Source organism: Odontesthes bonariensis, chromosome 13 (assembly GCF_027942865.1).
Source record: "Odontesthes bonariensis isolate fOdoBon6 chromosome 13, fOdoBon6.hap1, whole genome shotgun sequence".
NCBI lineage: Eukaryota > Metazoa > Chordata > Actinopteri > Atheriniformes > Atherinopsidae > Odontesthes > Odontesthes bonariensis.
In genome coordinates this window covers 113,696-139,977 of record NC_134518.1, presented here as the reverse complement: position 1 = coordinate 139,977, position 26,282 = coordinate 113,696, and the positions used below count along the sequence as shown (strand labels likewise).

The 26,282-nt window shown below is 41.8% G+C and overlaps 1 pseudogene; it reads left to right on the top strand.

The window, feature by feature from the left end:
- Positions 1–5,188: 5,188 nt before the first annotated feature.
- On the top strand, positions 5,189–22,956 carry LOC142398128 (uncharacterized; annotated as a pseudogene).
- Positions 22,957–26,282: the final 3,326 nt, after the last annotated feature.

The window sequence follows — 26,282 nt, the reverse complement described above, 5'->3', positions numbered from 1 at the left end:
TTTGGATGTAGCAATCGGTCTAACCGAGAGAAGGGAAAGGGTTACTATCGGGTACCGAAGGTAATCGCCCATAGAGGTGAGAAATGGAAAAAAACTCACAGAACAACGCCGCAAAAAGTGGATAGTTAACCTACGTTTACAGACTGGAGGAGCTGAATTTGCAAATGCTCGTGTCTGCGGTGACCAATTTTCAAAGGTATGTGGTAAATCTAACAGTTTTGTAGTAGTGCAGTAAAGTATTATGTTGCTAAATGCCAATCAACAGTAATGTAATACGGGCTACGTTTGGGCTTTGTTTTGAAGGCTGCCCCAGCGCGTTGTTAGCTACTGTCAGTGGACTGGGCTCCGACGGTCAAGCTGGGTTACCAAAACACAGAGCTAAGACACCGTCATCGGTGTTTCATGCGATCTCTGAGAGTGGTTGATCTAAACAAAACAAATTTGTCACGTCGTCACAATCTTCACGTTTCAGTAGTATCCACGAAGTGCTTAAGTGCTAACAGCGCACATTAGCTCCCAGGTTCTTGACAACAGAATCGCTCGCTCTCTCTCTCTTGTGCATTAGGCTAACAAAGACACAATGTCAGCATTTGTATATATGGATCTCGGCATTTTATCAAAACATGAATGCCAACATTCACAGCTCGGCATTCAACATGTTAAGCAGCTGGTCATGAACTGTGTTAAATTTTCATTTTAACACCCCCTTTTTTTAAAAAAAAATCCCGGGGGAAAAACCCCCTGACCCCCGTTAAAAATTATTTTCATGTCTGGGCTACAGCCCCGAATGTTTGCTCAAGCTACAGACGCCCCTGGTTTAGAATGCGTCGTTTGCCCTTATTGGCGTCGTTTCAGAGCTTATCTGGCAACCTCATTATGAAATGCAGGTAGGTGTTGGCGCTATTCTGTTGCCGTTGCTTGATTGGCTGCCCTTGCTCTCACTGAAAAGAAAGCTCATTCCCTTTAGATGAACAAGCCAGAGCTAACGTGCAATTCTTACAACAGGAATATGGCACAACACACATTTAAAACAAAATAAAATGTGATACTTACAGGCTGTACTGATCATTGCTGGGGTTGATTTTGTTCAGAATCAGAATTCGTTTTATTGCCATTGTTAGTGAACAGTGTTCACTAACTAGGAATTTGCTGCGGCGTAAGGTGCAAACATGTAACATAGGATATAATAATAAAAAATAAAGAATAAAAATAAATGAATATAAAATGTACAAGGTTTGTACAACAATACACAGTATCCAATATACAGAGCAACAACAGTGCAGCTTCATTAGTGCAATTTTAATGATGGTAAAGTGACTGGGGCAGGTTATGAGGTGATTATGAAGTGTTCATAAGTCCAACTGCAAGGGGGAAAAAACTGTTTTTGTGACGGGAGGTTCTGGTCCGAATGGACCGAAGCCTCCTGCCCGAGGGGAGTGGTGCAAATAGTCCATCTGCAGGGTGAGAAGGGTCAGCTGTGATCCGACCTGCTCGCCCTATAGTCCTGGAGACGTGCAGGTAGTGGATAGATGGGAGGCTGCAGCTGATCAGCTGATCAGCTTCTCAGCAGAGCGCACAACTCGCTGCAGTCTGTAAGTCTGTCCCTGTCGGAACTGACCCTCTACTGACCATTAAATTTCGACTGAAGCCTGCTCGGAATCGTGAAAGGTTTGTGAAACTGTCCTCCGTGCAATGCGCAGAGCAAAGGAAAAGTCGGCGGTTGTATGTACTGGGGATGCTGTTAAAAATAAATAAAAGCCATTGATCGCAAATATTGCTTTTCGGGATCGTAGTCCGCTTTCACAGCCTTTGAAGGCACACCAGTTCCTGTTTCTTGCCGAAGGGGCGTGTCTGAAAGGGGGTGGCTGTGGATTTGGGTGTGGGGGGCGATTGTGCCAAAAGTGACGTCACTTTTGCTCAAAAACGGATTGGCACTTTTTCTGGCGGCAATTCAAAAAAGGGGGAGTACTTGAAACAGAGGTTCTGACACTTGCTGGCACTTTGTGTGTACTCCCCACAGCGGGGAGACTCAGAACGAACACCAAAAACGTGAAAAAGATGATTTTGATTCTCTATCCCCTTTAAAGGTTTACTAATGTAGAGAACTACTTCCTTCAGCAGCTTGGCCTTGATTTCGTCGTGACCTGCTGCTGAATTTTTAAGATTTACAATAATGTCGATCACTTCCTTAACTGTGGGAGGTTCAAAGTTTTGCAGGGTAGGAAAGTGACCAATGATTATCTATAGGGCAGTTATTAGATGGAGAGATTCTCTTGGCAAAAGTGCTACCAACATTTACAAAGAAGTTATTAAATTCATTTGCTATGTCAGAGAGATTGGAGAATGTGGACTTGCCATCTGTAAATTGAGATGGGAATTTTGCAGGTGCCTTTTTCTTGTTTAATAGTTCGCTAATAATATTCCATGTATTTTTTATGTTTTGTAGATTCTTTGAATTTATCAGAGTAGTATTTCTTCTTTGCCAAACGGAGTAAATAAGTAAACTTCTTTCTATATTTTTTATATGTACTAGAGTTTAGTGGAGTTGGATTAGAAATAAACTTTTTATATAATCTGTTTTTCTTTCTTGAGGATTTTAAGAATCCAGTAGTGAACCAAGGTTTATTAAAACCATGTCTTTTATTAATTTTAAGGCTCAGAAGTGGAAAGCACTCATTAAATGCAGACTTGAACAGATGAATAAAAGATTGATAGGTTTTGTTGGCGTCCTGTTGACCATAAACATCATCCCAATTTACTTTTTCAAGCAATCCTCTGAAGCGTTTGACGTTATCTTCATTAAACTTGCGGAAATTTGTTCTGACATTTAGAACCCTATGTTTAAAACTATTGCTTGAAATGATATGGAATACAGGAAGATGGTCAGAAATGTCAGAGTATAATATACCTGAGTCTGCTGGATAATCAAGTGTGTTAGTTATAATGTTATCAATAAGAGTGGCTGTATTACAGGTCACTCTAGTTGGTTTGTCAATAAGAGGAAAAAAAATAGGATGAATATAACTTAAAAAAAATTAACAGTCGAATGATTCTCAGTATTGATACGGTTGATATTAAAGTCACCAAGCAAATAGCAAAGTTTACCTTCCTTATTAACAACATCAAGTGAAGCTGTGAGTATCTCATTGAAGGAATTAATTTCACTATGAGGTGGACGATAAATACAACCAATTATGACATTTCTACCTCCAAAAACAGGGCAAGACATTAATTCCAAAAAGATAGATTCAACCCCAGTTTCATTTGAGATTAAATCCAAATTGATTATGAACAAATACAGCAACTCCTCCTCCAACTCTTTCCTTCCTATTTGAAAATAATAATGTGTACTCAGGCATATTATAAAGCTCAACACTTTCATCAGAAAGCCAAGTAAAATATTGTCCTTTGATCAACTTAAACAAAAATTGAACTTAACAAATACTGAATTCTTGAAATATTCACAATTAAGAAGTTGTTACAAAATAAAATTTTGTTACAGGGATGCATAGAACCACCTGCAGTTGAATGGATCTTAAAAACCAGTGAAAAAAGGAAACTGATAGGAACTTTATATAATGGTCTGATTGATGAAGTAGCTGGCAGGTATTCATTACACAAAATATATCAGAACTGGAATAATGACCTTGGGATCACTGATTCAAAGGTAAAATGGAAGGAGTGTTTACAAGTAACACATAGTATCACTACTAATGAAAATCTACTTCTCATTCAATACAAACTAATGACAAGAATATACTATACGAGAACTAAGGTGCACAAATTTGATCCCTCTTCTTCTGCTTTTTGTATAAAATGCCTTACAGAGGAAGATACATTAATACATGCCTTTTGGGAATGTCCAGCAATTAACCAGGTTTTGATGGAGATAGAAAAATGTATTAAAACGGTGTGCAGAGCTACAATTAATCTCACACCTCAGTTATGCATCCTTCACAATACAGAACAGGTAAGATACCCATTAGGTTGGCAGATATGTTTTTGTTCCCTGATTTATAAAAAAATTTTTTTAAAACATTGGAAGAACCCTGTAGCAGCTTCACTTTATGAATGGAAGCGTCTGTTGAAACATTATTTAAGTATTGAAGGAACCATATATGAAGAAAATAACAAAAAGCAACAGTTCAAAAAAGTGTGGAATTGCTTTTATGATGCATTGTAATTTCAGTGGCAAGTAGTAAGGCGGTGTCTGGGAGCGTCTGAGTGGAAACCCTGAAGTGTGTGGGTGGGTGTGTGGGGTGGAGGGCGGGGTGTCTGTGGTATGGGTGTGTATGTGGTGGGGATTGGGGGGGGGATTATGCATGGAGGTATGGATATTTGGGGTGATGTGGGTATTGATGGGTGGGGGGGCACACGTGTGAGTGTGAGGGGAGGAACGGGTGGAGAGAAAAATGTTGTGATGTGGAGAAAGGAAGAAACTTGTTTTTTTGGGTTTTTTTTTTTTGTTCTCCAGTCTGTGTTGGAGTTTATTGTAATGCACTGGGCTTTGTTCAGACTGGACACATATCATTACAAAGTAAAAAATAAAATTGTAAAAAAAAAAAGAAAGCCAAGTTTCCGTCAAGGCAATAATTGAAAATTCATGTTTTAGTGTTGACAAAAAATGCATAAATTGATCATTATTCTTAGGAAGGCTGCGTATATTTAAGTGAATTGTGGAAAAGATACTGGAATTGCTGGTTACATTGCCAATCAACATGTGAAATTCATCTTCATTATAATAGTTACATGAATTAGACTCTCTGCTAAATCTGTTAAAAAAATTAACATCAGGGTCATGAGAATCAATGCACTCCATATAAATGTAGCACCGCGTTAGTTCTGGCAGACCACGTAGTCAACGCGCCCTTTGCCTATTGGCTGACGCCGACCCAACCCTTATGGCTGTCCACAACCAGCTGCGCTCAATGGGTAATCAGCTGCTGCTCGCAATTGGATGCTGGCATTTGGGGCACTTCATTTAAACTTGGTTTGCTGTCACTGCTTTTTTTTGCTTTCTGCTTGCAGCCTTCCACAGCAGCTCCCCGCGTAGGGGCAAAAAGTTTTTGCTTTCTGCTTACACAACGTAGCTCCGATTAGCATACGCGCCGATGCTAGTATTATTATTGTGCTGCTTACCCTGTCGTCCGGCATGGATCCCCGCTGCGGAGTCGGAGATTCGGCTGAGATGGACGCGTGGAGGACACCGACCTTCCCAAATCCAGCCGAGCCAGGACGCGAGACCGGGTGGGCTGTCACAGCGCGCCGCGGTCAGAGTCAAGGTAGGCCGCGGCGGGCTCCTGTACGTGGCAGGGCTTGCCGCGGTTAGACACGCGGCTTATTTTACACCAATTTCACATGATTTTGCGTGACTGTAGCTGTGGCGCGGGCTTATGCCAGCGCATTTGGATTACAAGCCATCCTCCTAATTGGTCCGTTGGATCCTCGCGGTGATGCTTCTAAGGTGGAGCGCGCGCCTCAGGCGCTACACGCTGTTGATTGGTATGTCTGCATTACAGTCTGATGGGTGCGGCGCCACCTGTCGTGTCGGGGTGTGGAGTGCTTGTGCCTGTGGATACAGTGGGAGTTGATGTGAGTCAGAGGATTAACAATTATTGCCTTTCCTCGGTCAATGTTGAAAACATTGTTTGGACTAGTTCCTCCTCTCAGTTGCTAGCTACAGCATTGCTCGTTTATCCACCAGCAACAGTCTATTTTATTTTATTTTTTCCCACTGTATTGAATGCAAGCTGCCAGGTAAAGTGAAGTGAGTGCTTTTTATAATAAAATCAGAGATTCATTGACACGTTTTCAGGGTTCACTGTGAACTCAGTGGATGGAGAATCAATTCTGTGCATGGAGAATGCTAAAGTCAGAGCTGTCCTGCTGCTGAAATGACCACGGTGTCATGAACTGAAATCCCATGCTCAATGGATGAAGAATGGATGGATACAAAAAGCATTTTGTGAATGAAGCCCAGCTGTGGCTGTGGTCGAATTGATCTCATCATGTAGATCCACTGTGATTATTATTGCTCATGCATGTTCTGCTTGTATTAATTCGGCTCATCGTTGATAGGCCCTGAAAAGGTTTTAATCCTGAAGAGAAGAACGTCAAGATGCTACCCTGTTTGATATAGAAATGCACTTCGTTGTATAACAACCTCCAGAGACCTACAGTGAACTTCACTTACTTAGCTGCATTTTTTGCTTAACAAAAGCAACAGTAAGAGACTGATTAGCTTAGGCTATCGTTAAACAATGGAGCCTAAGCGTACTTGGCAGACTGAACTACCTTTGAATATTTATTCAACTGGTAAATGAGCTCTGGGAATTGTAAATTTTTAAACAGTGGAGGTCTCTACAGACGCTCATATAGAGCGATTTAAAGAGACTTGTCCAGTAATACACAGCTATTGCCTCTAACGGGAATCCTTTATTTAACGCTCTATAACTGACAATAAGAGAGCTAGTCTTATGCTCTATTAAGCCAGTCCTCTAAGCTACAAATAACACCATATCATAAGGATACATACTGCTCTCCTGAGCACTGCTGTGTGAGCTGCGATGCTCATATACTAAGAGAATCATACGTACTGGCCAACTTGGCTTGTGCTTCCCGTCCAAACAATCCCTGCCATCCTCACTCGTTTCTTTGGGGCCATTTAGGGGACCATTTCAAGAGCAATGCGTCCAACAGTTTTTGTGTTTAAAGGCTTGAGCATAAACACAAGATGGCACTTGAGATCAGTGATGCACTCTGATTTAAAGGATCTCACATCTGTAGCCAGTTCTACAGCATATGTTTGTGATGCTTTGTGAACGAGCGTCCGGCCACTTCGTGTAACACCAGCCTGATTGTGATTGGCTCTTGCACAGCAAATGGCTTGCTAATTTGCATGACATCAAAACATTTCAACCATCGTCCCCACGGTTGTCACAACTAATCCCTTCAGGAGGAGCGTTGTCCTTTTTCCTTCTGTTTGAGAAGCAGCCTGTAAAAGCTGATTTCAGCTGTGAGCTGATAAAGAGCAAACTGTCCATTTAAGTACTGGTGCAGGATGAACCTCTGAGAAAATGTATGTTGCAGGAAACATTGGAGGCTTTTCTTTCTTCCCTTTAGTTTCTTGCCTGCAAATACTGAGTGTGTTGCTTTCTGGCTATTTGTATATGACTTATGCATGTGATGTGCTCGTGTTAGGAAGCACTTGCCTCTTCTCATTTTGTGTCATTTTGGAGGCTGCTGGTCTTCTTGGAAGTTTGAAAATAAACGGCATCCTGTTTCTCTGCTTACTCAAGCCATTGTGATGCCCTGTTGATGCCAAGTTGCCATGCCTACGTGTCATCTTGCCACAGCTTGATTTTCAGTATTTACAGTATTATTTTTACTTAAACCTGCTATAAGCTGATGTTTTCAGTTAGCTGGAGCTTGTGCTGTTGGGAAGGTAGTTTTCAATGGGTCATTGAAAGATTTTTCCACTTAGAATAGCTGCCTACTGGAGTTAAAAAATAAATAAATAAATAAATTTAAAAAAAAAAATTGTGCAGTTGTGCCTCTGTTTAAATAAAACAAGAGCCACTGTTAGGGCTTAACTTTGCATGAAAGGCTGATTTAAGATCGAAAATAAATTTGGGATGAAGTCAAATCATTAAAACCGCTCCCGGAATTGATGGCATGAACAGCAATGACAGAGGTCATTTGTGTTATGCTTTATGGCTTTTTAATTGTGTGGATAGCAAAATATGCAAGCTCACGGTGACTTTAACTTCCTAGGTGGGTCAGGTGACGTGTGTTAAAGGCTCTGCTTGCTTGGATGTTGCTTTGCTTGGATCTTGTTCTGCTTTGCTTGGCTCTCGTTTTGCTGTTCTTGGATCGGATCTTGCTCTGCTTTGCTTGGATCTTGTTCTGCTTTGCTTGGCTCTCGTTTTGCTGTCTTGGATCGGATCTTGCTCTGCTTTGCTTGGATGTTGCTCTGCTTGCTTGGATCCTGTTTCTGCCTGCTTGGATCTTGCTCTTCCTTGCTTGGCTCTCGTTTGCTGTTCTTGGATCGGATCTTGCTCTGCTTTGCTTGGATCTTGCTCTGCTTTGCCCTGCCGCAAAGCGCTGTCGCTGCTGTGGACACCGACTATATTTTTTATGGTGTACCTAAGTGGTCGAGTTCAATGCTCGCCCCAATTAAATACTCGCATCACATTTCAGTCTGTGTAATATAGGCCTACGGCAGTTCCACCTTTTAATGTCAAGCTTAGTCGCGGTTTTAATAAGTATTTTTATACTACTACTACTACTACTAATCATAATGGTGACACATGTTGGTAGCTAATAAATCGTTGGGGGGGTAGAATACCCTGGTTCTGTTGTGGAGAAATTAGAGTCGAATCCCGCGTTGGTCAGCCGTCCATTGGGGAGTTTATTGAACAAACCGTCACAGCAAATGTGCGTACAGAGTGTACAAAATGTCCACCGTCTTCATACTGTGAACCAACTTTATACTGGTTTAATCATAACATGCATGCGTCATCCGGACTCAATCTCTTCCTGCGACGCCGAGCGTCTGCCCTAAATGTAAACAGCCCATACTACCTTTTACCCATATTCATATGAATCAGTCAACAAGGCCCAGGATGTAACTAGGCCAGAAGTCATGAACATGTCATGACATCCTTCTCCCACATAGTCCCCCCTGAAATCACTTATCAGTGATTTAATAAAGAAATAATCTAAAATGAAAGAAAATCATCCCACAAAGTTAATTAAGAATTAATTAACATAATGAACACTAAATTATTCTAATAATTCTCCAATATCAGTCAACGGGACCATTTTGAATACATGAAAAGGAATATATATATGTGTCTACTCGAATCATATTAAATGATTAAATTAAATTAAACGATATTGAATTCAACAACACTACAAGTTTTACATTGCCATCACACTTGTCCACTGTTCGCAGTGCATAGGTGCGAAAAACCCACCGGCTGCTACTTCCGTCACTCATGTTCTTATCTTGGGAAAATTCACCTATGGCCCCCCCCACTGGCGACCGACCACTTTACCAAGGTCGCACTCCGAACAGTTGACTGACACAATTGGCAATGGACATATCAGTGATCAGTTTTGATTGATACTACACATAAACTGAATACACCACCTTCAAATCAGTTAATCACCGTTTTGTATCAAGTACAATACATAAAATTATGGATTATCACACAACAATAGTAATAAAATGCAATGTAATGCAGCTCCTCCAGTCCCGTCCCATCTCCTGTGCTCTGGTGTCGTCTGCTTCTGGCCGAACATCCGTCCGGCTGGGTCTGGAACTGCTAAGCTAACTCTGGGAGGAGAGGTCGCCAGTACGTCACTCCCAATCAAAGAGATCTTCAGCATCTCTTCTCCCTGTCAGACTAAACTTGGTTCCACCCTCGAAGAAAGAAACTTGTGAACCGTCCGTTGATAACCTTCATTCATTGACCAGCTCTCCCATGCGTTGGTCCTCAGACCTGGTCTCGCATGGTCATCCGCCTCCAGATTCCTTCCGCTGTTTGTTTGAACATCACTTGCAGCAAACACCTTCTCAGAATGGGTATAATGCAACACCCCAATAGGGAAACCATCCTCACTATCAACAATATTGCTATTCCCGCCTTAACTGCTATCGCTCCCCCTTCTCCCAAAATCCCAAACAGACCAGTCCACCTCCGTTCACCTCCACCAGCATCACACGTCAGCTCCTCTCTCCGTTCTCTGAACTCCTTCACGGCCGTTGTAAACGTTCTATCAGCTGCAGTGTTCCCGGGTATAAATGTACAACATTTTCCCCAACCATCTGGCACACACCATTTTCCCTTCTAATATACCTTCTAAAACTTGTCAGTTCTACCAAGCCATCATACTCGTCTCATGTAGTTGTTCTCCAAAGCCTGCAAACCCTTCACTCGTGTAGCTAAGAATTCCCTGTTGGTTGTATTATATGTAATTAGTCCATTCCCCATTTTGTTAAATATGATTCCCTGCAAACCAGCCTCAAATCCAGCTGCAATCTCCCTGCGTGCTTTGAGCTCATAGGAATCCCTCTCGGCTGTAATATAGCATCCAAGTAAACGTGCTTATCCCTGATGTAGCCATCACTAGATCTTTTAACTCTCCCTTTTCCACAACCAAACCTCGCATCTCGTTTACCTTGTCATACACTACCACAACTGATGTGTTCCTCCTCACCAGTGCCCAAAGACCTATCCACCTGTTGGGTAACACATTTAACAAAACATCATCTCCACACATCCAGTAACTCTCAGCTACTGGGTGTGTCTGATCCCCAAAAAGATATAGAGTTAAAATGATCATTTCTATATTTTCACATTTTGATCCAAATAAATAAATCCCAATAAATCTTGTTTTCATTTAACCTTAGTACTACCTACGCGAGTTCCAAAAGCATACAAACTCACCATTGTAATCTACTCTATAATCAGTGGGAGGCCCCTCCTGTGATGTACCCAGATTAAATTCAGCACAAGAAGACTCCAATTTGTGGCCCTCCCTTATTTTGAAAATAACTATGTAATTTATTTGGCCCGAACATCAATCTGCACTTAATACCACACATAGGAAACAATAACCGTTTATCCTCTTCCGATGTGAACCTACCTTCTCTGCATTCCCGTTGCTGGACCACTGCACAGTCCCTGAAGGTGTGTGGCTCTGGAACAACAACAGGCAATGCCCCCAGAGCGTCTGCGCATATGAGACCCTCCGTCGCTGTCAGTTCTCCCGTAGTGTACCATGCCCATCTATACCACATATCCTGTGCTGCCTTAACCCATTTTCCACCGTTACACTGTTTTCCCGACTCCACCTGTGCATGTACACTCCATCTGTTCTTGGATTAACATGATTATTCTGTCCTGTAGTGCTAATGGTATCAAGTCCCCCTAGTCTTTCCCGAAAAATCTTTCTATTCTTACAACCATTGTGAACAACTCCTTCTGACCCAATCTGACATGATCTTACCAGATTGCCCCTTTGTCGTGGCGTCCAGAGGCGGTGATTTGGTCGTCTCCTCCACCGGACCCATGATCCACACTTCCTCACACTTACCCCTACTTACTCATACTTACTCATCCTTCCTCATACTTCCACCAACCTTTATTCCCACGTACTTAAATTCAAGCTTAACATCTGCCTTTTCACGACTAGCTCTAGTGTGTATTGCTGGCAAAGTTCGTGGCGTGGCATGGTCTGAGTGGGTGTGTATTGTTGCATCATACTCATCTGACCCAGGCTGGCTACTTCCCTGCGGGGTGGCTTCATCACGGGACCCTTCCAGCCTCTCCTGTCCGCGGGATCCCGTCCAACATCTCCAGGCTTCGTTCTCCTGAGCCCATGCTGTCGGCCAACACCCACACCTGGATGCTCACAGTGTCAGAAATCTTAACCTCTTCCTTTTGTTCATCCTTTCCCTCGGACTCAACTCCGTCTGTGTCTTTAGTCCGAACCTTAGTGCAGTGATTCAAATGGTACCATGTGTTGCTACCTTCCACTTGAACTGCTGTTGATGTTGCTCGCACCATTGTGTACGGTCCTTTCCGTCTTGGCACAAGCCACTTCCTTCGGAACACTTTGATGTGCACCTGGTCGCCCGGCACCACTGGCCTCTCAACCAGCTGTTTGAGACTCACGTCTCTGAACTCCTCCTGTAGATAGATTGTTCTGTGGATTGCAGTTAGTTGCTTCATGTAAGCTGTCCACTCTGTTTGCACCTGCTCAAGTGGGAACTGAGGTGCCGGCATGGGTCGACCCGTTAGCATTTTATGCGGTGTTAGTGCCTGACTCTATGAGTCTGCATACGAAAGCTCATTAGTGCAAGCGGCAAAGCATCTAGTTAGTTTAGTTGAAGCACAGATTCAATTCAATTTCACTTTCCAGGTTCCATTGATTCTCTCAACCATCCCCTGACTCTGTGGACGATAAACGGCCCCACAGCGCTGCTTGATTCGCAGCTGCTGCAGAATGCCTCTTGCACCTTTATAAACAAACACTTAACCATTATTTGAGCTAATCTCTGATGGAAAGACAAACAGATGAATCAATTCTCTTACCAAAAAAAAAAAAATTTACGACTATTTATCCAATATGTATGACCAATATCCTTGTGATGGCGCGACCTCTGGCTCCAGTGACACCATTGGTGCCAAAACAGCAAGCTGGCACTTTGATGCTACTTTCGCTGCTTCATCAGCCGCGATATTACCTTTACCAACCATTTTGTTACCTTTACGATTATTTGACACTGTATCACTGCCAATTTTCAATTTTCATGACTGCAATCCGCTCCTTCATTTGGACCTCATGTTGCACTGGACTTCCGTCTGACCTCCTGAACCCTCTCTGCTTCACAACTGCTCCAAACGAAGAGAAAATATCATGAGTCTATGCAGAATCTGTGTATACATTCGTAACCTTACCTTTCACCAGTCAACATGCTTCCGTTAGTGCCTTCAGTTCAGCCAACTGTGCCGAACATGGCCGTTCACACTTCTCAGCTTTCACCGTCACAAAGTTTCCACCTTCCTGTTTCACAACTGCAAAACCTCATGATCACCCAAATGATCTCACAACATGAACCATGCACAACATAAGTGACATCAGCCTGCACAAGTGGAGTTGCTTCTAAGTCAGGTCTCAGTTTAATGTATCTCACAGCTTCTGACACACGCTCATGTGGTTCTCCTTCAAACTCACGTGAAATGACATCCGCAGGACCCGATGTAGTACACTTCTGTATTCACATCTGGACGTGTCAAAAGATGCACAACCTGCAAACATCCTGTCCGAGTCACAACATACCTACTCTGATTTATTAGTTCTGAAATCTTATGGTTTTTATTGGAGACATATAAGAAAAATGGCTTCTCATAGACTAATGTTGCCCGTTTTGGATGACTTTTGCTAATTTCGTTTCAAATTTTCAAAGGCTAACTTAGCCTCGGTTGTCCTCTCCAGTTGTGCTTTCAACCTTTGATCTTTGGATCTTTCATGATTCCTTCCAGAGGAAGCGCATTTTATTGCATCATCCTCCCAAAAGAAGATCATACTTGTTGTATTTTAATTTTACTTATTTGTTCATTAGTTATTTATTTATTTATTATGGACATGGCGCTTTTCTTACTCCCTCCAAGTGGGATGGAGAGATATCAGTAATTCCCTATGGGCTAAATAGATACTCTAATTCAGACTATCAATGCTAAAATTTAAATTAGAAACTTTGTTCCGTTCAAATTTTAGAACTTCGTAATAGTGGCACATTTAAATTTTAAATTCAGAAACTTTGTTTTGTTGTGTCCTAGTAACAGTGACCTATTTAAATTCAAGTTTTAGAAACTTAGTAGTCGTGATACATTTAACTTAAAAACTTTGTTTTGTTTTGTCGTGATGACACACCTGAGGGCGGTTTTTAAACCCTTTTGAGTACGTCCGGTGTAAGTGTACTTCTTACCTCTATATGTCAATGTAAACCAATACTGGGATTCCTCTGCCAGAGGAACGCCTTGGACCTGCCGGGCCACTTGCTCCGCCCCCCAGGGACTGGCCACGGTCCTGCCGAACACTCGGGTTTCTCGGTGCTCTCGGACAGCTGTAAACAAAGTGTCCCCTCTCGCCACAGGCCCAACATGCCCCCGAGGACCTTCGTCCTCCAGGTGCACCTCTTCTTGACCTTTGACAGGGTCGACGATGGACTTGCCCCTGTGATGGCTGTTCAGCCGCCCCCTGCTGTCATGGCCTCATCTCGTACTTCTTGCTTCGCTTGCAGTTCTTCTAACTGCAACCGTGCAAGTTCCCTTTGCATATCCTTCTCCTGCTCATTCCGTTTCAGTTCTTTTCTGTATTTGTTTACTGCATGCACCACGTGGTCTCGGAATTGTCCATGTGACATTGAATTCAGCCCCACCACATCCTCCAGCCTCCCCTGAACTGGGGCAGGCAGAGCCTCTTTGATGGAAACTCTGAACAATGTCACCCAAGCTGGGCTCTTCTCGATTTCTCCCTCAGACTCTTGTCTCCATTTCTTCAATTGTTGTGCAATGTACACAGCCGGACTCTCTGTTCCTGACAGTGGCTCCCCCTTTAATGCTTCGAGGTCCACTCCCACCGGAAACTCAGCTCGTAACGCTCTCCAGAGTGCAGCTCGATATGCATTAAAGTCAGTTCCATCAGCTCGGTGGCTTAACATCCAGTCATTCTCACTGTGTCTCAAAATGCCCTCCATGGTAGAAGTTCCAAAACACAGTGCCCACACTGCCTTAATGTGTCCCACAGACAACAGTTTATGCACAGTCTCTTGTTCAAAAGCTCTTATCCATCTACTTGCACCTCTGTGAATGTCCGGCAATCGAGCAACCAGCCCCCCTAGGTCGAGCGTCTGCCACGGCACATACTGTCCCTGCGTCATTTCTATCAAACTCGGTGACGACGCTGTTGGACTCTTATGTTCTTCAGAAGATGCCTTTTAAACTGGAGGTGCCAGTTTGGGTGATTTTTGGTATTGTGGGAGCTGTCCCCTTGCCTGATCTGAATTACAGACGGCGTCTGGCTCAGGAGCTCCATGACTGCTTGATGTAGCTATTTGTAGTTCTGAACGTTCATGAGATATTTTATGATCTTTTATTTCGGAATCTCCTTGTATGTTTGCTGCTCCCGGCAGTGTTGGAAATAGCTCTGCATTTTCAAAGACATGTAAAACTTTTAATTCAAGCTCTCTCTTTTCCTGTCTCTTTTTGCTTTTGTCCTTTGGTTTGTAAGCTTTAATCCTTTGTACCATACTCTTACAGGTAGTTACATTGAAAGTGCCACCTTTTGGCCAGGGTGAGACGTTATTTTTTTGGAATGTTCAGGATGTTTGGCGCTGATGATTATTGTTGGTGTTACATCCATTGTTTCACCTAGTTAGTTCCCTTCTATTGTCTTTTGACTTTTTCTTTTTATTTACTTATCTATTTTCTAAATTTCCCTTATTTATTATTCGTATTCCCCCTTTTTTTTTTTTTTTTGAAAGTCAATTTAAATGCACTAATTATTTAACTCTAATCAATGCTAATTTAATGCTCGGCTAAATTTAGCTTAGATGCAGCTAATTATTGGATTGGATGTTGTCAATGCTAATGTTAAGGTTAGCCTACGTTAGCTTTGAAAGCTTATGCTCTAGGTTGTTTTTTTTTTTTTTTTTAAATTAAACCAATGTTAATTCAATGTTAGGCTAATTTAGCTTTTTGACTTCCGGTTTGGAGTTCGGTTACTATTATTGCTAATGTTAATGTTTGCCAACCAATGCCAATTGATGTTAGCTTCCTCGCTGTTGCTAATAAATGCTAACCTATTGCTAATTAAGATTTAAACCAATATTTGCCTTATTGCTATTGCTAATCAATGCTAATTGTCTTTCTGATCAATGCTAATTATGGCTAATGAAATGCTAACAAATGCTACTAATGCTAACCAATGCTAACTATTGCTAATCAATGCTACTTATTGCTAATCAATACTAGCTTCCTTGTCGACCAATGCTAATTGAATGCTAATTATGCTATTCAACGCTAGTGATTGCTAATCAATGCTAGTTATTGCTAATCAATACTATTGATTGCTAATCAATGCTAAACAATGCTAGTTATTGCTATCAATACTAATTATTGCTAATCAATACTTGCTGTATTGCTAATGCTACCCAATGTTAATTTATTACTAATCAAAAGCTCAGTTAATGCTTACTCTGTTTGAAGTGACTCAGGCTAAAGGCGTTGCCCCAACTTTTGCTCACATCCGGATGCTTCCGATCCAATCCACACACAATGTCCTCCACCAATCCAGATGATCCAATGTACGTCACAGCTACGTCAATTCTGACCAATGAAATAAAAATATTTTTTGACCAATGAAATCTGAACACACCTCTAAATCTAACTCCAGTGAAACACGTCTACGACAGTAACTTCTAACCAATGAAATATGAACACACCTCTAAGCCTGCCTCCAATGAACCACGTGAATTTCTAACCAACCAAATCTGAACACATCATTACATCTGCTTCCTAGACTGTTATTAACTCCTCCCAAGCATAACAATTGAACCAGACATAACAATTGAACCACACCCCAACTCAAAATGGCGTTTGTCACACTTATATTACAAGTTGAGAAAAAGGAGGAAATACAAACTTTCAGCTGGACAGAGAAGAAATACGTCGGGGTCACCATTATGTTGTGGAGAAATTAGAGTCGAATCCCGCGTTGGTCAGCCGTCCATTGGGGAGTTTATTGAACAAACCGTCACAGCAAATGTGCGTACAGAGTGTACAAAATGTCCACCGTCTTCATACTGTGAACCAACTTTATACTGGTTTAATCATAACATGCATGCGTCATCCGGACTCAATCTCTTCCTGCGACGCCGAGCGTCTGCCCTAAATGTAAACAGCCCATACTACCTTTTACCCATATTCATATGAATCAGTCAACAAGGCCCAGGATGTAACTAGGCCAGAAGTCATGAACATGTCATGACATCCTTCTCCCACAGTTCCAACTAATCAATGGCTGGTCTGCGTTCCGGTATGGTCTGTTGGGGGGTTTGTTGCCTTTACAGCAAATGAAAGGCACTTCACTTGAGGATGCTGCTGTTCCCTGTCTTGGCTTCCATGGAGCTCATGGAAAAGTCAGGAACTTCCTCCGAACAGAGCCATACCGCCAAACACAATTGTATGCATTCAGAATAAGCTTCTGAAATTCATCTCCGTTTCTCGTCTCATTTTGACGAGAGTGGTTCTGACAGAAGTATAATTATTTGTAATGAATGGGTTAAAAGATTCAATCATGTCAAAAACTGAAAAAACAAACAATAAAACAAAATAGAAGTGAATCAAATGAGGTTGAAATCAGCTCCAGCGCATACCTGCTGGGATTAAACATCTCTCTGCTGTCTTGGGGTGCTGCTGCGGGGATGTAATATCAGCTTATCATGTCCCCTCTTTCTCGAGCAGCTTTCAACTTAAGCATCAAGTCTTTTCTTTTCTGACGGACGGCATCTGTATGTTGCTTTCCTGATGATATATATTTTAATGAGATCAAAACATTATAATATTAAACATACACTTAACATTTTTCCTTTGACAACACAAAAGAGTAGTATTAAACTTACAAAGTATCAGCAAACATAATAAAAACGAACAGTAGCAATAACAAACAGCTCATTCCTCATGTTTAAAAAAAAAATAAAAATGTTTTTTTTATTTTTACTGCCATTCTGGTCATTAACTGATAGCCACCTTGGGCTTTCATGCCTCTGACCAGGGATGCAATGTCAGGGGTGATGTTTGTGATAGCCAGCCTAAAGTCCTGGTGGATATCAAGTCTGTTGCATGCTTTTGTTTTTATTGTCACAAGGGCGCTGAAGGCAGTCTCAGACAGCTATGTAGTAATGAATGGGAGAATAGCCCTTGTAATTGCGTGTTTAGCCATTCTGGGAGCAACAGTGTGTCCTTTGGCTATCCAAAACTTTTTGTATCCGTTCTCCAGAAAACGTTTTTTTGACACAGAATCAGCTTGAAGGTCACAAAGCTCATCTTCACAACCGATGTATTCCACGTCCTCAAGAGAGGAAATGTAGGGATTCATCACCCACGATTCCTTTGATAAGTACTCGTCAACATCAGCCAAATGGGTTTTAATCTCCTCCGGGAGCAGGTTCATGTGCCGGACAAACTCAGTGCGTAAAGACGCAAGCACAGTGCCCCTGTTGTGCCGAAAAGAGACTGCTAGCCGAAAACGACTGCCCCCGATGGGAACGCGCATTGGTGTGTTGCTCTATCTCTCCAGAGCAGCATTAGACTATGGGATATGTAACCGAGAGAAAACAGCGCGGATGCGTCGTACTGATGTTCTCATAAAGTAGGCGAGTACTTAGGTCTGTTATAGGGTACAACTTGTCTTTGAATAAACAATCATGAGATGAGTGTTGATGGTTTACTTTTATTGCTGTTGTTGTCGCTGCTGCTGTAAGATGAAAAACATCATGATTTGTCATGTGACGTGAATTTATGTTTTAACCTATAAATAAAGTTATAGCCTACTTAAATGATTCCAGTTTCAATTATTTTATGAGGATAAATAAATTATCGCAAAAAGCTTTGATGCCATATTAAATAGCTATTACATAACATAATGAGAAATTGCCCTTGAGTTCAACTGACAAGTGCACCAGGCAAAGGATTAGATGGAGTTCCTGAAACTGAAAAGCAGAGAAATTACAGCAAATCTCACCCAAAAGAAAGAAGGACAGATTTGACCTCAAACATTGCTTTTTACCACTTGAAAAATTAGTAAAGGACCATTACAATGTATAAAGAGTATTTCACCAAAAATTTATTCCAGCCCCTGGTATTGCACGATGAGGGGTATTTTACCATGTGATCATCTTAATATGAACATGTTCTGACCTGTGTCCACTTGTGATGCATAATCATTCGATTCATAAGTTTTGAGAAAAAAATTATTTATTTTGAACAGACAGACAGTTGTACAGACAGTCAAACATACAGTCAAACTGAAACACAGACAGACAGACAGACACACAAACAGGAACAACTGGACCAGACAGAGCTGGTGTTTCTCCCGGGGAAGGGCTGCCCGTTCAGAGACCTGACCATCACCATGGATGACTCAGTGGTGACGTCAGCTCGGACCGCGAGGAATCTGGGTGTGACCCTGGACGACGAACTGTCGTTCTGGGCAAACATGGCATCAGTGACTCGTTCCTGCCGATTTCTCCTCTCCAACATCCGGAGGATTCGCCACTTCCTCACCAAGGCAGCGCAGGTGCTCATCCAGGCTCTGGTCATCTCCCGCCTGGACTACTGCAACTCGCTCCTTGCTGGCGCCCCGGCTTCAGCCATCAGACCTCTGGAGCTGGTTCAGAAAGCTGCTGCTCGTCTGGTGTTCAACCTCCCCAAGTTCTCCCACACCACTCCCCTTCTCCGCTCTCTACACTGGCTCCCTGTAGCTGCTCGTATCCAGTTTAAGACTCTGGTGCTGGCCTACAGGGCAGTGAAAGGAACAGCTCCTTCATACCTCCAGGCTGTGGTCCAGCCCTACACCCCCGCCCGACCACTTCGCTCTGCGGCCTCCAGGCGGCCGGCTGCCCCCTCACTCAGGGGTCCCTGCGCACGATCGACACGGTGACGGCTTTTCTCTGTTCTGGCCCCCCGATGGTAGCCTGGGTGCCAGCCGAACTTAGCCCCGCCCATAAAATTTTTGGTCGGGAAGTTCGGTCTGGCTCTGCTCAGTTGGGAAATCATTATGCCCGACATGGAATCGATCGGGCATAATGATAGCCAGCTGTCCTGACATCATCTCCGACTGATGTCAGGACAGCTGAGTCGCTGCCCATCTTTGGCTGCAGGCTGAAAACCCATCTCTTCAGGAAACACTACCCAGATCCGCCCTCTGAGGACATCACCTGTTTCGTCCTAGCTTCTTACACACTTATTTGTTTTCTAAATTGTCTTCCCATTTTTTTTGCACTTACTCTAGCACGAGTTCTGCTCTTAGCTGTTTGGTTTTGGAAGGAAATGCACTTATGATTTCTTGTGACCTGAATTTCTTTTGCCTACCGATGTCGAACACACTTATTGTAAGTCGCTTTGGAGAAAAGCGTCTGCAAAATGGCCGAAATAAAATGTAATGTAATGTACCTAGCATGCATGCTACTGGCATGCTCCACAAATATATACCCTCCTTCCCTTTTTGGGGCACTTGGCACAGCTCTTGTGGTACCACTGTGGGCACCTGTCACACCCGATCTAAAAAAGAATGTGAATGATTATTAAACAATTCAAAATTTGTGATATGTATATATAATCTTTGTATGTTTCATTTGTATGATAAAACTTTAAGTAATGTTTGGGTTTAGGCATTTTTTTTATTTGTCAAAGCCCTAGGGTAAAACTCTTACGCACAAAATGTCCCCTTCTTGCTCCCCACAGATATGACAGGTCTGTCAGGTCATCTAGCAGTACAAAGAACAAGGGTCAGTGAGTAATGTTTGTCAGAGTAATGGTATATTAATTACAAAAGGAAATTAGAAAACACCTGTATTCACAAGAAGAGACACAGCTATCTCCTCTCTTATGGTGTTGATACTGGATGGTGAAGTATCAAACTCCAGAGGCAATCTACCCAAGATGCATTCAGCAAACTGTGAATAATAGATGCCACAATGTACGTATTATGAAAAGGAACAGTAACCTGACATGAAATATCATTTAACCATCCACCGTCCAAAACCGTACTGTAATTTTAAGTAATTGAAGTAACCCAATACATAAATGTTTTCAGTGCAATCTGTTGGTTTTCTTAGCTAGGAAATTGTTTTTGAATTGGCTCTATATGAACGAATTGGATTATTTTATGAATTATGATTATTATTAATTAATTGAATTCCAGTTGGCTTGAATTGGACTTACTATCTAAGTGCCTTGAGATGACATTTGTTGTATTTGGCGCTATATAAATAAAAATGAATTGAATTGAATTGAATAACAGTGAAATCCCTAAATACCATACTATTACTTTTTTTTTCTCTCTTATCATATCAAATCAAATAATGTAATTCCAAGTAACATTCATATTGATAAAACATGCTTGTGTGTTACACCAAACAATTAAAGCAAGGTTCAAAGCAATGATGAATTTAATTTGATTCATATTATCTTCTCTTCATTCATATCACAACTGTGTCATGTCTCTTAATAGATTACCTTAATTTCATCATAACAGTCGGTGTGGGTTTGTGTGTGGATTACCAATTTGAGTTAACCCTTTATACCCCGTAACGGCCGCGACCGGCCGTGCTGCAGTACCCCACAACGGCCGCGGCCGGCCGGTGTTATGTCATTGATGAATACAAGTCACGAGATGCTTTCAAAAGCTAAAATACAATAAATACAAAAAAATCAGACCCTCTTTTTGTTTTCTCATTATCAAAAGCATATGTTTGTATTAAATTATGTTTAAATATGATTGTGTTTTTACGAGATGTACCGGCTCACGCTGCGCTCCTGTTTCAGCTGATATTAATGTGGACAGTCTAAAATAGCCATGGACGGACGGTGTTTTGTCTTTAAGGAACACAGGCCATCAGTCCATTTCTACAGCTTAAATACAGTGAATATAAACATGTTACCATCTTCAGTGTTTTTCTCATATCCAATATGTCTGTATTTATTTACTTTTCTATAGTTTCATTTTATCACGAGATGTAACTCCACTGCGCTGCACCGCGCTCCGCAGCTGGTTCAGCTGATAATAGCTAAAGTTTAGTGACAACAACATCCCTCTATGTTGCCGTGGCAGTTGTATAATAGTAGGACTTGCTGTACTTTAATCTTTTACAACTGTATCATACAAATAAAAATGATTGTTCAGGTTTTGAAATGCACCTATGTGTTTGTGTGACTACGATAGCCATGCTGATCCAAGCTAGCAAGTTTGGTCGGCGTTTAGGCTGATCTGCTTAACAACACTGATGTCACTCTATTCACTATAACATCAGACGATTTGATCACAATAAGTTTATAGATACTTGTTACATTTTTCCCGCTGTCCATATAAGGTTCGAAACATTATAGCCTCGCGAAATCACCTCGAGGAAACCGCGAACTACATCAAGATGTAGGCTGCGAAGAAACCGAGGTTCAGAGACAGTATTGTTGTGCACCGACTCATCACAAGTGCTGGAAGATGATCTTCCCATGTTGAATAGTGATGACAGCGATGTAAGTGATACATGTCATGTTTGGAATAAAATAATATACCTGTAAATCTATGCCAGAGGTGTCAAGTTGATAGCTGATTCAATCGCTACTTCCACTGACGTTTCAACACAACAGCTGGGTGTCTTACCTTTCGTGTCGATAGTTTAGAAGAGTGAAGATCAGTCAATCTTGTCCTGTCTACCGTAAATCCATACAAGGCTTTGGCGTAGAGTCAATGTTTAGTCCAGGCAAGGGTTATTAGCTAGTTCAGTACAGTTATCATTCCGGGATAATCTATTGAGAATGAGGAGTTGTCGTCATAGTACAGAGCCCCGCCCCTATCCGCCATGTTGGCAGAATGCTAGCGAGAAAACGCCTTCTCTACCAGTGTCAACAAAACTTATGAATGAATGAACGTCATTGGTTTCGTCAGGGGGTGTTCCCATTTGTATGACCTCTGGCCTGCTGTAGATAGATCTAGTTAGATAGATAGATAGATTATTTTTTGTGTTTGTTTCAAATTGGCTAATATATTCACTCTGTTTTCCAGGCCTGTTTGAACATGTTACACTATAGCCCATATTATTGTTGTTACTACTACTACTATTATTATTATTATTATTGTTGTTATTTGTGAGTTGTCACAAATGGTCTAATATCCTGACAAGATTTCAATATCAACTTTTTTTTGTCAGGTTAATCTGTCTGAGATTTCAGACAATAGCTCTGGAGGTGAGGAGGATAATGAGGAAGAGGCTGTGCAAGAAGAGGCAGAAGAGGTCATGATGGAGAATGAGGCAGAGGAGGCCGATGAAGCAGCAGAGCCATTGAGAGCCAGGGGAGAGCATGTGAGAGGTGGAGGAAGAGGGGGGAGAGGACAAGGAGGAAGGAGAGGAAGAAGAGGAGGCTTGGCAGGGAGAGGGAGAACTGTGGGGAGTGGACAGAGTACAAGTTCTCAAACACAGCGGTCTGACTCTGTCCCACTTCCCATCAGCCAGCCGTGTACAGCACAGCCTGGGCCCAGGTGCAGCCTCACCAACGCACTCGACATCCTGTGGCAGTTGGTTGGGGCATTTTTCATCGCCAACCTGATCAGCTGCACCAATATGTCCGCAGCCTCCAGCAACCCTCCTGTGACACGGTTTGAGACCACGGAGGAGGAAATGATGGCCTTCATAGGGTTTAATATCCTAATGGGGATACACCGTCTACCATGCCTGGCAGACTACTGGAGCACTGATCCATGCCTACGAGTACCGTACATAGCCAACCGTATGTCGAGAAACCGCTTTGAGGCAATTTGCCAGTTTTTCCAATGTAGTTCTGGGGGAGACATGGCTGACAAACTCTCAAAAGTGTCCCACTTCATCCAAGTACTACAGGAAAACTGCGCTAAACTTCTCGTGCCTTGGCCTGCCCTGTCTGTCGACGAGGCAATGATTAAGTTTGATGGCCGCCTCCAATGGAAACAGCACATGCCCAAAAAGCCGGTAAAGTGGGATATTAAAATCTGGTGTCTGTGTGATTCCATGACAGGGTACTGTCTAGCATTTGATATTTACACGGGGAAAAATAATGTAGATGGGAGAGGTTTGGCGCACCGGGTGGTAATGAATTTGATGAGGAATTATTTGGGAGGATATTATCATGTTTATGCAGACAATTTTTTTTCTTCAATTCCTCTAGTGAGTGACTTATTGGCCAACAACACGTACTACTGTGGCACCATTCGAAAAACATCCAAGGGGTTTCCAAAAGAGATTTTAGGACAAAGATTAATGAGGGGAGAAAGCAGAAAAGCGGGATGGGATGATGGTGTGCAGGTGGATGGACAAGAGGGATGTTTTTTTTATTTCATCATGCCATGCAGGGGTAGACCAAGTCAAACAGAGGTCACGGTTTAATTTGGAACATATCTGTTCCAGATGTGGTAATTGATTATAATAAAAAAATGGGAGGGGTTGACCATTTGGATCAATATCGGAGCTACTATAATGTGGGACGAACGGGGAAAAAGTCGTGGAAGTATCTCTTCTGGGGTTTGTTTGATATAGCCATTGTCAATGCATATATTGTCTGGCACCTCCAGCAAAGGCCGCTTCCAAAGAGCAAGAAGGCATCGGGCCTGAAAGCCTTCAAACTGAAATTGGTCCATGCCTTGTTTGATGATTTCTGTGGCAGGCAGAGGGGAACTAAGGGCATTCGCAACAAAGGAGTGGAGTCCGTTATCGTTAAAAATTTAAAACAAGGCCACTCCCTGGTGAAATTCGAAGGCAGAAAAAAAGGTTGTGTGTGCTGCATCAAGGCGGGGCGGCGCACAAATAGTGGGAGGTGCGTTGAGACATCCTTTGGGTGCTCAACTTGTGTGACCCCATTATGCAAAATGCCCCCTTGTTTCCATGAATTCCACTCAATGTTATGATTTCAAAATGTGCTTAATTTTTATACTTTGTTTCTTCATCCTGTGGCAGTTGGTTGGTGCCTTTTTCATTGCACGAATATGTAGGCCTATGCAGCCTCCAGCATGTTTTCTCATATTAAATTATTATTATTATTATTATTATTGTGGTGTTTTACTCTAATGGTTTAGCCTATAACTAATGTTTGGCCTTTTCTAACATCTGTTTTGCAAGTTGTAAATAAAATTGTCAAAATTCCATCTGCTGCTTTTCGTGAACTATTTTCAAATGAATGGACTCATTACTTCTTAAATGTGTGACAATTTTTCAATGTAATAATTAAAGCCTGATTCACCTTTCAAATAACATTGCCAATCATATATTCTTTAACACTTTTTAATTTTGTAAACTGTCTATTTTAGTCAAAAGGAGTGGAGTATATTAAATCACTTACCAACATTTTTACTATTTCATACGTATAAATGGCAGTTTATGGACATTCCAATAGCTTTGTAGTCAATGAATTATATATCATCATAAAGAGTGTTTTCCCACCTTTAATATGAATGTAACTTGCAATTGACGATTTTCAGTACTTTTTAAGTTATTATTCACTATTTAAAATGTCACTCAAATTGCCCCTTTTTTCCCGGAACTCTCAGGAATCAGGGGCTTTATTGTAACATTCTATTGGGGTAAAGAGGGTTAATATATGGGTGGGTCTTGGTCTCACATGCCCACCTTGAAGCATTTAGCCCCCTTTGTCTCATGAATGATCTATCAACACAAATAGAAATTAGTGGAATAAGTCATGATATTCTGACTCTTCTGTTTAACATCTACATGCTCCCACTGGCACAGATTATAAAAGACAACAAAATAAACTACTATAACTATGCAGATGACACGCAGATATATATTACAATGTCACGAGGAGACAGAGGCCCTGTACAGGCTCTTGGTAAATGCATTGAGGATATTAATGACTGGATGTGCCACAACTTTCTCCAGCTAAACAAAAACAAAACTAGACAAGAGGTAATTGTCTTTGGAGCCAAAGAGAAACGGTTACAGGTCACCACACAACTTCAATCTATACACCTAGAAACTACCAACCAGGCCAGAAATCTGGGTGTAGTGATGGACTCAGACCTAAACTTGGAAAAACCCATTAAGGCAGTAACAAAGTCAGCCTACTATCACCTTAAGAATATATCAAGGTTAAAGGATCTGATGTGTCAGCAGGACCTGGAAAAACTAGTCCATGCATTCATCTTCAGTAGGCTTGACTACTGTAACGCATCTGTACAGGTCTACCTAAAAGTCCGTTAGACAACTGCAGCTTATTCAGAACTCTGCTGCTCGAGTCCTCACTGAGACCAAAAAAGTGGACCACATCAGTCCAGCTCTGAGGTCTTTACACTGGCTGCCTGTCCATCAGAGGATAGACTTTAAAGTTCTGATGCTGGTCTATCAAGCTCTGAATGGTTCAGGACCAGAATACATCAGTGACCTCCTGACCAGTATGAATTTTCCAGACCCCTCAGGTCATCTGGATCCGGTCTTCTATCAGTTCCCAGAGTCAGAACCAGACATGGAGAGGCTGCATTCAGCTTCTATGCTCCACATGTCTGGAACAAACTCCCAGAAAGCCTCAGATCAGCTGAAACACTCAGTGTGTTTAAGTCCAGGCTGAAGACACACCTAGTTTCAGCTGCGATTGAATAAAGCTCCAAATCTGAAGCTTGAGTTTCAAAACTTAATCACATTTTAACTACTGATTTTATCTGATTCTATCTATTGTTCTTATTTCTTTCTTTTTTGTTAAAAATTTAAATCATGCTCTTTATTTCTACTGTTTTAATGTATCTGTAAAGCACTTTGAATCACCTTGTTGTTGAATTGTGCCATACAAATAAAGTTGCCTTGCCTTGCCTATTGGAAAATGAGTGAAAGAAAACTGGGTGTAAAATGAAAATAAAAGCAAGTAAATAAGATTTTATGTATTAGCTGAAGTCTTATTTCATTCACAATTGTGATAGGTAAATAGTAATTTAGGATACATTCAAGTAAG